This window comes from Thermobia domestica, chromosome 1 (genome assembly GCF_964235325.1).
Source record: "Thermobia domestica chromosome 1, izTheDome1.hap1.1, whole genome shotgun sequence".
NCBI lineage: Eukaryota > Metazoa > Arthropoda > Insecta > Zygentoma > Lepismatidae > Thermobia > Thermobia domestica.
This window is the reverse complement of record NC_137454.1, coordinates 26,247,268-26,261,600: the sequence shown is the minus strand read 5'-3', so window position 1 is coordinate 26,261,600 and position 14,333 is coordinate 26,247,268. Positions and strand designations below refer to the sequence as shown.

Here is a 14,333-nt window from a genome sequence, read left to right as displayed (position 1 = left end):
CACATAGGTTCAGAAATGAGGCAGAGAGAGAGAAGAGGAGAGAGAAGAAAAAGAACAGGGAAAACAGATAAAAATGTGGAATTTTATACTTAGTAAGAAAACAACCTAACATTATAAAGTTCCGTTACCAGAAATCCAACAGTCATATAGAAATAACGTTTGTTCTTATATATTTTTCTCATGACTATTCTGATATATAGAGCATGCTTGAAACATTCATTAAGTCTTTTCATAAAGGATAGCATACTCAATTTCCAGTAGAACTGTAGATCTCACAGACACATCTAAGATAATGTCAAAAGTTTAACACATGCTTTGTTTCCACGTGGTTCAGTTGTAAATTAAGTAGTGTTCATTGGACGTACTGATGCAAACCACATTCTAATAAACCCAGTAGGTAACGTAGGTTACATCTTCCATTCCAGACTACTAAAGCAAAGTGAACAAAAAAAAGAAAAAAAACGAAAAGAAAAAGGAAGAAAGAAAGAAATATAAAATTGAATGAGTGCTATTTTACTGGTATTTTTTATCAGAAATATCCTATATTAAAAGTCCAAACCGTATCATAATGAAAACTTACAAATGTTCAAATGGAAAATTGGATGTTCCTTATAGATGTAGCAGAAATTGCATGTTTCAAATTTCAACATGAATAAATTACATTGAATTATAGGATGGAAACAAATTTGTGTGGAACTAGTATAAATAAAATTTTGTTTTTAAATAACCAAAGAGGTTGCCATTTTCTAGTCTTTTCCGAAGATTTATCTGTTCCGAACATCCAGCATCACTTTCTTCTCTTGTGGATATAACGTTGTAATTTGCACAAATAGAATGAACACGCTAGAGCTCAAACGGATCATAGTGTCTGTCGGATGATGTTGGTTAGCTTATAGACCACCACTTGGTCGAGGATTCAAAGCTATAGTGACCCGGTAATTCGACTGAGACTCGGTAACCCAGATGATAAAAAGATATTTTGCTTATTCCCTTGCGTTTAAACAGTATTTCTTTCAGAGATGACCAGGACTGGAGATGTTATCCCCAGAGCACAAAAACTCGACGCTGAAGTTGCCAGTTAATTACATTTTCCTGACCAGGTCTATCGGTCTCTTGCTCCGTTTTAACTTTGGAACATGCACACGCACATCAAGTGTGTGTGTGAGAGAGAGAGAGGTGGGAGAAGTGAAAGATGCAAAGACAGGATAGGGAAACGTCAAGAAAGAGAGGAGAGAGAGACGAATATAAATATCAAACACACTTATCATTACAGTGTATGATGAAGAACGCACACACTGTTTATTCCAATTCTCACCAGGGATGCTTTGTAAGTTCCCCAACAGAAGATAAATTTCTGTTTGCAGCATTTATTTTATGCGAAAAAGTTATATTGCCCGACGGAGAATCGAACCCCGATTTTCCGCTTGGAAGTCTGGTACTTTACCACTACACCACCGATTGCCTTACCCAAACATTGTCCAACAAATACTGTAATATTTCTTTCTGAGAACGATAACACGAAAAGTGTTTACTGCAGATTAATGAAGTGTTTCGAATGTCCTGGTAAATCTCTTGCCCTTTCCCAACCAGCATTCGTAAATCGTCTGTATCATGATAAAGGTGTTTGCTTCCACATTCTTAAGCATTGCATGTCTAATATGAGAAATCGATTCTTCACTATCACTTTGTAAAAAATGGAGCTTTGGCCTGAACAAGATTTGAACCCATGCTGGACAGCTTTATTAATCGTAACTCCATTACGTTACCGCTACACTATCTCGCCACCTGAATCTAAACGCCAAATATTAGTTACTTCAACCTTGATCTTCAGAACGATCAAGCTTCTTCCTGTAAGCTTATTTGCACCTAAGTGCACAACGAAATTCATTTATTCAATGACCTGGAAAGAAATTAGTGCCCACTCGTAAAGGAAACAACATACAATCTACTAAAAATTACAGAAATAAAAACATATTATGCAGTAATTTCGCCGTGCTTATTCAAAAGTACGCGAATAATAATAATAATAATAATAATAATAATAATAATAATAATAATAATAATAATAATAATAATAATAATAATAATAATAATAATTATTATTATTATTATTATTATTATTATTATTAGTAGTAGTAGTAGTAGTAGTAGTAGTAGTAGTAGTAGTAGTAGTAGTAGTAGTAGTAGTAGTATTATAATTATTACTAGCAACAATTGGTCGCTTTGCTGGGCTAAATTGAGAAAAAATAATAATATGCTTCGTTATTCAGTCACTTTTTCTATTACTAAAGCACTCTTTGATATCGGTCATTTTTCGATAAGTTTTTCATTTCTCATGTTACGGAGCACTGCATCTTCAGTGTCATTGTTCATCTCATCCACCCGGAAAACTATGAGTTCGACAATGATATTGGTTATTTTGATCATTTTTATATATCTGCCCCACCTCCATGTTGCGCGCTGAATTTGGATTTTGAACGGTATCAGATGTGTCAGTGTTTATCTCAGCGACTCCAAAAATCATAGATTTGATACTAATATAAGTCATTCTTCGTTCTCTTTTAAATATTGCTATCCTTCCCCCTTCCTTTGGTTACACCATCTAAATGATATGAGGAAAACCATCCCCAGTTCGAACTTCATCTAGATTGAAAATTTTATCGAGATTGGTACGGTGGTTCAAGACTTATTATATTTTATATATCCTTATTATATTTTATATATGGATTATATATATATATCCCTTTCCCATTCCCCTTCTCTAATTTCTAGCGTCAAAGTGAAATAATAAAAAAAAAACATCAGGCAGAAACCTCATCTGTAAAAAAATTGAGCTAGATAGGTCGAGTGGTTCAAGAGTTATTAAGTTTTAGTTAATTTTAAATATCTTTCCCCTCCCCTCCACTCCCCTAAGCTTTACCGTCAAAGTGAAATGGTTAAGAAACATTCCATGCACAAACGTAATCCATGTTGCAAATTTCACCCACATTGGTCGTTTGATCAAAACTTATTAAGTTTTCTTTACTTTTTATATTTTCCATTCTCCCCCTCCTCTAAGTAACATCATCAAAACGAATAGGTAAAAATACTCCCACGTCCGAAAATTATCAATGTTGAATATTTGATCGAGATCAGTCGGGTGCTTCAAAAGATTATAAGTCACAGTCACTTTAATTTTATAATATAGGTTATTATTATTATTATTATTATTATTATTATTATTATTATTATTATTATTATTATTATTATTATTATTCGCGTACTTTTGAATAAGCACGGCGAAATTACTGCATAATATGTTTTTATTTCTGTAATTTTTAGTAGATTGTATGTTGTTTCCTTTACGAGTGGGCACTAATTTCTTTCCAGGTCATTGAATAAATGAATTTCGTTGTGCACTTAGGTGCAAATAAGCTTACAGGAAGAAGCTTGATCGTTCCGAAGATCAAGGTTGAAGTAGCTAATATTTGGGTTTTAGGTTCAGGTGGCGAGATAGTGTAGCGGTAACGTAATGGAGTTACGATTAATAAAGCTGTCCAGCATGGGTTCAAATCTTGTTCAGGCCAAAGCTCCATTTTTTTACAAAGTGATAGTGAAGAATCGATTTCTCATATTAGATGTGCAATGCTTAAGAATGTGGAGGCAAACACCTTTATCATGATAGAGACGATTTACGACTGTTGGTTGGGAAAGGGCAAGGGATTTACCAGACATTCGAAACACTTCAGTGATCTGCAGTAAACATTTTTCGTGCTATCGTTCTTAGAAAGAAATATTACAGCATTTGTTGGACAAAGTATATGTAAAGCAATCGGTGGTGTAGTGGTAAAGTACCAGACTTCCAAGCGGAAAATCGGGGTTCGATTCCCCGTCGAGTAGTATAACTTTTTCGCATAAAATAAATGCTGCAAACAGAAATTTATCTTCTGTTGGGGAACTTACAAAGCATCCCTGGTGAGAATTGGAATAAACAGTGTGTGCGTTCTTCATCATACACTGTAATGATAAGTGTGTTTGATATTTATATTCGTCTCTCTCTCCTCTCTTTCTTGACGTTTCCCTATCCTGTCTTTGCATCTTTCACTTCTCCCACCTCTCTCTCTCTCACACACACACTTGATGTGCGTGTGCATGTTCCAAAGTTAAAACGGAGCAAGAGACCGATAGACCTGGTCAGGAAAATGTAATTAACTGGCAACTTCAGCGTCGAGTTTTTGTGCTCTGGGGATAACATCTCCAGTCCTGGTCATCTCTGAAAGAAATACTGTTTAAACGCAAGGGAATAAGCAAAATATCTTTTTATCATCTGGGTTACCGAGTCTCAGTCGAATTACCGGGTCACTATAGCTTTGAATCCTCGACCAAGTGGTGGTCCATAAGCTAACCAACATCATCCGACAGACACTATGATCCGTTTAAGCTCTAGCGTGTTCATTCTATCTGTGCAAATTACAACGTTATATCCACAAGAGAAGAAAGTGATGCTGGATGTTCGGAACAGATAAATCTTCGGAAAAGACTAGAAAATGGCAACCTCTTTGGTTATTTAAAAACAAAATTTTATTTATACTAGTTCCACACAAATTTGTTTCCATCCTATAATTCAATGTGATTTATTCATGTTGAAATTTGAAACATGCAATTTCTGCTACATCTATAAGGAACATCCAATTTTCCATTTGAACATTTGTAATTTTTCATTATGATACAGTTTGGACTTTTAATATAGGATATTTCTGATAAAAAATACCAGTAAAATAGCACTCATTCAATTTTATATTTCTTTCTTTCTTCCTTTTTCTTTTCGTTTTTTTTTCTTTTTTTGTTCACTTTGCTTTAGTAGTCTGGAATGGAAGATGTAACCTACGTTACCTACTGGGTTTATTAGAATGTGGTTTGCATCAGTACGTCCAATGAACAATACTGATTTTACAACTGAACTACGCGGAAACAAAGCATGTGTTAAACTTTTGACATTATCTTAGATGTGTCTGTGAGATCTACAGTTCTACTGGAAATTGAGTATGCTATCCTTTATGAAAAGACTTAATGAATGTTTCAAGCATCCTCTATATATCAGAATAGTCATTAGAAAAATATATAAAAACAAACGTTATTTCTATATGACTGTTGGATTTCTGGTAACGGAACTTTATAATGTTAGATTGTTTTCTTACTGCGTTTAAAATTCCAGATTTTTATCTGCTCTCCCTTTTATTTTTCTTCTTCTCTTGCCTTCTCTCTCTCTCTCTCTCTTCTCTCTCTCTGCATCATTTCTGAACCTCTGTGTAATATACATCCATTGGTTTCAATTTTTCTTTGTATGTGTTTCAGTTTCTCCCTAAATCAACTTATGAATCTTGTTTCGTCTCGCTTTTGTTATTTCATTTTATCGATACTAATACATGTGTAGTTTGAAATTAGAATTGCGTTCATGTTGTTAGGTAATTTTAGTATGGGAGAGAAGAAAGGAGGAGAGAGAGGGGATCCCTTTACCAGACACAATTATGGGATAAGAAGGTGTATATTGGGTGGCCTAGCTGCACGGCGTTAGGTGTCGCAATTTTTTTGATGCGGAGTGTACAAGAAAACCCACATCTCTTCTTCGAGAGACTCCCCAGTGCACTGTGTCCCGTTCGAGGATCATTGGACCATTTTTTTTAATTAGAGCGAACTCAGCTGTATATGAGGATATTACTCATCAGTTCGTAACGCTTTTGAAAGTTGGTGAATAAATGTATGGCTATAGCAAAACGTGGCAACGCGCCACATATAAGGTGAAACAATGACAGTTTTACGTGAATAAATTGCTGACCGTCTGATTTCAAACAAATTGTGGCCTGTAAGGTCACTCGATTTGCCATTACCGGACTTCTTTTTGTGGGGTTATTTAAAAAGATAAGTCTACGAAAATAACCCTAGGGATTTGGATACATTGAAAGGCAACATCAGCCAATACACAGCAATTGGTGTGCCTACTCTGTATATCATGGCAGAAAACATGTGCCATCGTGTACAATTGTGTATTCTGCAACAAGGCGAACACTTTCAGTGTCTGCTGTGATACGTGCTACCCAGAGGTGTACTGAGAACGACAATATCACCTGCACACCGGTATTTAAGACTGTTTCACTTCCTAAAGTTTGGGTTCGGGGACTTTTCAATCACTCTGTAGAATATTAGCTGCAATGCATTTCAGATACTCTAGAAGTTACTGTGAATTAAATACATGTAATTGTTTGTTTTGCAAATAGGTTGTTAGAATAGGAAACCGACGAAATCAAAATGAGATATCAAGATATCACGCAATACGTATATTCTCCCATATTGTGCTCTACTGTTAGGTAGACAGATAGATTACATAAGAAAAATCGTTGAAAAGTGCAATTATCTTTAAGCGTTAATTGTTTACAAAAGGAAAGTGCAATGACGTCATGGGTGTGTAATAAAATACGTTTTAGTTTGCACTAACATTTTACCAATTGACCTTCAAGTAGAAAAAAAAATGTACATGAACAGTTGTGGATCTCTGTTACTTATTCAAAGCTTTGTGCACACATACTAGATTGTATGTGTACTGTATCTCACAACAATCAAAATATACTGAATGTTAAAACAAATCATAATAAGAAAAGGTCATAAGTTTGTTTACACTAAAAAAACTAAACATTTTCCCGTTTTATTGGTCGTAATACTATATGACTACTGTAAAAAAAATAATAGATTGAAATGCTAGAAGAATATCACTTACACACAAACTTATCCATATTTTCAGATTGCTTATAAGTTCCATATATATATATATATATATATATATATATATATATATATATATATATATATATATATATATATATATATATATATATATATATATATATATATATATATATATATATATATACTTTGCGGTACTCAACATGTCCATATGTTTCCCCCATTTTGGTGTTAAATACTTCACTATCCTGATCTTTCGTTATTTAATAATTCTTTTTTTTATATATATTTCGATAGGTCTATTAAATTTAATTTTTATTGGTATCGATTTTTGATGTTCATATCCGGAACTCGCACTGCAATATCCACAGTTCGTAGTTTATTCTTAATTTTAAAATTAAATACTCAATTTTCTAGATGTTCTGGGCAGTAGCGTTATTTCAGATTTGGCTTGGGGGGGAAAGACCCCTTGATATAAATACAATTTCGCGTTTTTCACTGACTTACTACTATTCTATCGATAAAATCTGTATAAATCTCAAACTCAGGGGGGCAAATGCCCCTCCCTGCCCTCCTAAATGACGCCCCTGCTTCTGGGGCACCATAGAGAATTGAATCGGAAAAGTTTGACCAGGAACGTTTTATATCACCTTGTTACTTATACGAGGTGTATTCAAAAAGTATCGAAACTGTGGTTGGCAAAAAAAAAAAAAAACATTTACTGATTTGGAAATCCGAAACTCTAATCCGCTTCAAAGTAGCCTCCTTGGTAATGCACACACTTTTTCCCGCGCTCCAGCCATTGTTGGTAACACTTCTGGAAGACAGTTTTTGGAATGATGAGCAATAATGCCGTTGCATTTCGCATCATGTCTTCTCTTGACTCAAATCGGGTCCGTTTTAGTGGCACTTTCACACTAAAATATAAATTGTACAAATATACGGTATCCTCTTGCTTACTATAGACATCAGTACGGAGCATACATTACCCGTATGCTACATAGGCACTGCCCTTAGATGTTACATCATGTCGTTGCAGGATATCTGACATCAAACACTTTTCCGTATATCACATGCATATACTTATGTTACCTTCGTCAGCTATATGTTATATACGTCCATTTGTATGTTAAATCCTGACCGCATACATTGTTTCATACGGAAAGTACGTATAGATGGAACACTTATACGGAAAGTATTATAAAACATGCGTTTTCGGTTATATGTCTGCTGTACGTTAAGTCCAAAAATTACAGGAATTACGCATGTAACCTATCTTTTTAAGTACGCCACCTACAATTTTTTTTTCTCAGTGCAGCTTAGGAAATAACCAAAAGTCACATAGAGCCAATGTCGGGTGAGTAGGGAGCCTGAGGACTCAAGGGAATGTTTTATTTGGCGATGAAAGCCTGAATCAAATTTCGCAGACATTCTCCTTAATACCAAGATTCTCGTTGAAAATTGAATGTACCGATCCGATTGAATGGTTTCCGCTTGGGTATAGCGAAGCTTTTGGCAAAGTTTGTTGCAATATCGCTGCTCAAGTTTTTCTGTCATTTTACAAAAAACTGAAAACTGACGACCGCTCACTATACGTCCTCACTCGTTGGTCGACTGCCAGCGACTGACGCTTTTTGCGGGCGGGAAAAAATTCCGACTGCGCATGAGTATCCCCCTACACTGAACTAAGTACCCCGCCCTTCATTGGTTTACGAGGTAAAAAACTGAAATCCGACGACCACTCACTATAGTCTTCACTCGTTGGCCGACTGCCAGCGACTGACGCTTTGTGCGGGCGGGAAAATAATCCGACTGCGCATGAGTATCCCCCTATACTTAACAAAGTCCCCCGCCCTTCATTGGTTTACGAGGTAAAAAATTGAAATCCGACGACCACTCACTATAGTCTTCACTCGTTGGCCGACTGTCAGCGACTGACGCTTTGTGCGGGCGTGAAAATAATCCGACTGAGCATGAGTATCCCCCTATACTTAACAAAGTCCCCCGCCCTTCATTGGTTTACGAGGTAAAAAACTGAAATCCGACGACCACTCACTATAGTCTTCACTCGTTGGCCGACTGTCAGCGACTGACGCTTTGTGCGGGCGTGAAAATAATCCGACTGAGCATGAGTATCCCCCTATACTTAACAAAGTCCCCCGCCCTTCATTGGTTTACGAGGTAAAAAACTGAAATCCGACGACCACTCACTATAGTCTTCACTCGTTGGCCGACTGCCAGCGACTGACGCTTTGTGCGGGCGTGAAAATAATCCGACTGCGCATGAGTATCCCCCTATACTTAACAAAGTCCCCCGCCCTTCATTGGTTTACGAGGTAAAAAACTGAAATCCGACGACCACTCACTATAATCTTCACTCGTGGCCGACTTCCAGCGACTGACGCTTTCTGCGGGCAGGAAAAAATTCCGACTTCGCATGAATGTCCCCTCTACATCTACACTGAAGAAAGTCTCCCTCACTTCATTCGTTTACGCGGGACAAAATAAGGTTCGATACTTTTTGAACACATCTCGTATGCTGAAGATAAATCCAATTTTAAAAGAAGCTATAGCCTCGGCGCCTCTCTTAGCCTCGGTGCATAACCGTCTGAAGTTAAATTAGATTTTAATTTTTGTTTAACTATAACATGTGCAAAAATATGAATGTATGAATCGATAGAAGACATAAAATTAAACAAAATGACATGAATGCTGTAAATTCTCATGTGTTTCTCAACAAAATCCACGAACTTTTATGCAGCTAAAAATATGTTGTTTGTTGCCAATAGATTGTTCATTTGTCTATCAAACATATTGTATATGTTAAAAGAAATACACTGTTAAGTTGTAGATTATATCGATTGTTAATCGTGTCGTAGCAGACTGTATCCATTGTTGTTCGTATTGTAGCAGATTGTATCAATTGCTGTTCATGTTGTAGCAGACTGTATCCATTGTTGATCGTGTTGTAACAGATTATATTTATTGTTGATCGTGTTGTAGCAGATTGTATCCATAGTTGTTCGTGTTGTAGCAGATTGAATCCATTGTTGATCTGTTTTAGCAGATTGTATCCATTGTTGTTCGTGTTGTAACAGATTATATTTATTGTTGATCGTGTTGTAGCAGATTGAATCCATTGTTGATCGTGTTTTAACAGATTGTATCTATTGTTGTTCGTGTTGTAGCAGATTGTATCCATTGTTGTTCGTGTTGTAGCAGATTGTATCTATTGTTGTTCGTGTTGTAGCAGATTGTATCTATTGTTGTTCGTGTTGTACGAGATTGTATCTATTGTTGTTCGTGTTGTAGGAGATTGTATTCATTGTTGTTCGTGTTGTAACAGATTGTATTCATTGTTGTAGTTAGTGACACACATACTCTTAAGAGTAACAAACTGTCATCTATTAACTTGTAAATGCAAATAAATAAAAATATATTTTAGGCAGAACGGCATTTCCTTATTGAAACTGAGATGGTAGAATTTTTGGGATGATCATCTTCATCTATATTAGTACAAGCCTGCAAGTATTAACATATTGTTAATACATTGATTTTAAGATTTTCATTACTCTCACTACCACTTTCTTGCAACAGGAAAAAAAAAGATTGTGTATATATAATGATTTTTTTTAATGATAATAAACTTAAATATTTTATCTCTAAACGTGGTTTGGGAGGAAAAGGAGCACCTTGGCATGGATGCTTCTGTTAGTTTCTTTGCTGGGATCAAAATGTGATTGAGGGGAAAATTCTCCCTAATCCCTCCGGTAATTCTCAAGCTGGATGTATCTATTTTCACTACTGATCTGTTCCAGATTCAACATTTTAATGATTAGGTAAGATGACATGCTGATTTATATCGTAGTAATTTTAAACAATCAGAAACAAAACCCATCGAAATCGAAAAAAAAAAAAAAACTATCACTTTCTAATTCAGAATCTTTCGAGTAAATTTTCTCGTTGGGGGAATCCTGAAAACATGGCGGACAGCAAAGTAGCAGTGTTTTGTACTCGCCTTGTTTTAGGGAAGTCCCCTTGCTTCTCACACACTCCATTGTTTACTGAAACAAATGTTCGAAATGGTGCCCGTTTTCTGCAATACACTTTGCAAAGGTGCAAGCGTTACACCTACAGTGAGAGTCTAACCACGGACTGCGACACACTATTACAGCGCCATCTATCACACAACGAACAATGATTCAATACAAAAGTTACGTATTTTTCCAGCAGAATCTGAATCTAAGAAATGGAGGTTCCTATTTAAGATTACAAAGTTGATCCCCTCCCGCCCCCGAGGGTAGGGCAGGGAGTCGAGTGTGGCATCATTGGATGTACCCATTCAAGACGAACAACTTTTGTTACAACTGTTTTTTTTTATTTTTTTTTATCCGATTTGTAGTTTTCCAGATATTTCTAAGAACAGTTTTAATTGCGTCACCCGGTATATTAATAATACTTGTGTTACAGTTTTAGAACAGATACGTTATGGAAGATCAATCCTTTCTTGATATTTATAACGTGTCTGATGAAGGCAATGTTACATTCCCGAAACTGTTACACAAGTATTATTAATACATACAGATTGTTTCAAAATAACACCGACAACGTTTGGGGGGTGATTCCTGACACCAAGACAAAAAGTATACACAAACCTGGGTGCACAAATACTTCCTTTCGGTGTTATAGGCTCCCGAAAACATGAAAAAATAAGTTTTAAAGGTCTATAGCTCCATTACTATGGGACAAACCGTAGTCGGGTCAAGACTTCACTTAGGAACGAATGTGCGCGCTATCTAAAAATACATGTTTCAGAATCCTAAGGTACTCCCGCAACAATTTTTATAGAGGGAGTTTAGCTACGGGCATATAATTTGAAGTAGTCACCAACTATCTCTATAAAAATTGTTGCGGAAGTGCCGCTGAATTGTGAAACTCGAATATTTAGATAGGGCACATACTAGTTCCTAACTGAAGTCTTTATCCGACTACGGTAGGTCCCATAGGTTTGGAGCTATGGACCTTCAAATTCCATTTTTTTTTCATGTTTTCGGCAGCCTATAACTCCGAAAGGAAGCATTGGTGCACCCAGGTTGGTCTATACTTTTCGTCTAATCTTGGTGTAAGGAATCACCTCCCAAACGTTGTTGGTGTTGTTTTGAAACGCCCTGTATTTGTTACTTTGGTCCGTTTTATTTCATTAATACCGTCGATATTATTGTGTGGATCAGGGGGAAAAAATATGGACTGCTAAAGAAATTTAACTTGGAAATTCAACTCCTGCAACAACTTATCTTCACAGGTATTATGTAATTTATTACAGTCATAAATTCACACGTAATGTAAATTCCCGCTGTCTAATCTCGTACTTCCTACTTAGAAGACGATCTACACTTGACAACTTATTGTTAATTCGAATAGAATAACATTATCGCAACTAAGAGTAGAGATTAAAGCCAAATACTCAACAACATTCATACTTAAAATGTTGACGTATCAGACACACAGCGTAATCAGAAGCATGTTAACCTCATTATAGCCTATTTGTAGCGGCATTTGCGCTACAAAAAGGTCCTAATAGTTCGATATGATAACAGCTATAATCAATCTTCGTGCTTCCATGTGAATCACGTATTAGTGTGAATAGATACAGGCGTAAGTGTTCCGTAATCTGGTGGTTAGAGAGTTCGGCTTACAGCCACGTGGACCCGGATTCGATTCCTGGCCGATACATCCGAATTTTCGCCGTCGTGAAGCAAACTAGGGACTCGCGTGAATAAAATAGGTAGCGGTCACTAGATTCAGAAAGTTCCTGATACTCTTTTACAGAGGCAAGGCGATGCAATGCTCTCATCACGTGTTCGTCGTTAGCTACACGTAGTTCCAGCAATCCCGTTAGAGTTGTTGAGTTGATTTTAATTTAGCGTCCCGTTCAGCAGCGAGGCTATATGAGACGTGGACCTACTGATTAACGTGGAAGCCGAACCACATGAGCTCCCGCCGGAAATCGAACCCGCGTCTCCCAAGCCAAAGGCGCGTACGCTAAACAATCCCGTTAGAGTAGGCTCAGACCTCCAAATTGATGTCACTCCAGTGGTTATCTAGTTATTTAGATAGATACATGTTTATACTCATATATATAATATTGAATGAAATTGGGACAATTAGGTAACTATATATAAATGTATAAACGAAAATTCTCGAATATTATTAGCGTTAAAAAAATTGGAAAAAGAAAAATGTCCGAAAAATCTGGGGTATATCCATTGATACATCTTATTAAGCTGAACAAAATTATATGTTAATATAAAAGCTGATGCGTAATTTCTGAGAAAAACGAGTACTTTTTGATAACTTAAAAATAAATGCTAAACGAAGACCACGCAAATTAAGGTAAAAACTGACACTAAAATATAATCCTATGCAAGGCGCACCTTGCTGGTTATTTAACATTCTTCTATAAATGTGTAGATGTACTCGTATATTGTAATTAATAATATGCAAATATAATTAGTATATAAACACCAGGCCTGGTCGTAGTTATAGATGAGGGCTACCAAAGAGAACGCACGTCCTAAGAGCGCGCAGCGCCAATTACGCTGAAGTGGCATTGCTACGCTGTTTGATGCGTCTTTTTATGAGTGTTGATTCGAATAAAACAGAGGTTAACGTATAGCTCTAAACAGAAAATACAGATAAAAATAACTTTTTTTGAATTCTTGATGTAATATTTTAGTACTCTTAGTTAAGAAATTTTTCTGATATAATAGCTAACTACAGTACCTTTGTTGCATGGTAGAAAACATGAATGCAGATAGAATTGTTTATCATGGTTTAGTTTCTGGGGTCTTGCATGTGCAGCCACCTGGATGAATTTCACTCGAATTGACTGCTGTTTCCCAAAGAGTGCGCGTTAGTGAGTTACCAAAGAGCGCGCGCGTACTCCTTGAGATAATTTCATTAAGAATGTGTGTGGGTAGGGGCATTCATCATACAGACTATATGGTTATTCTCTGTAGTTAGATAGTTTAAGAAAGCGGAGTGTAACAGAATGTTTGAATGGATTGTAGAATTATTTGCAATTGTTTGTCTTCGATCCAAGCACCAACTGTAAATCTTCTATAAGAAGTATTTTCAATTTACAGAATTTCTTAAATTACAATGATAATGATGATCTTCTGTTCTGCCCGAAGATCCCCAAGCATGGTGAATCCATGGTAGTTTACTATTGCCTTTCATGGTACGGCGACGACGTCTTAGGAAATGAACGAAGGAAATGATCAAAATGAAAATCCTGGAAGTGTTTCGAAGGAAGATGTTGAGCGAAACATGGCTCCGATTACCATAAAGAAAGGGAAACGTCTTACACGCACAGAAGCCGCAACTTCAAACTCGTCTCTTCATCCAAGATACATCATTCCTCTTCCGAAATAAAAGAAATACGACAAACTGCACGTACCAAACTTCGATCTGAAATTTTTACTAGTGGTCCATTTTACAAGGTCTTTCAGAGTAAACGAATTAAAGGAAATGTTAAGTCAAAGAGAAAACTTTTTCATCATCTGAATGAACCATCCACTTCAACAGAGTAAACTGCAGCTGGGATCAACCAAATT

General features: G+C 36.3%; 1 protein-coding gene across 1 annotated transcript in view; it reads left to right on the top strand.

Annotated features, from left to right (window-relative positions):
• Positions 1 to 14,333, top strand: part of LOC145683886 (choline/ethanolamine transporter flvcr2a-like) — a 193,117-nt gene that overhangs the window by 90,772 nt on the left and 88,012 nt on the right. The gene's annotated exons all lie outside the window — the stretch shown is intronic.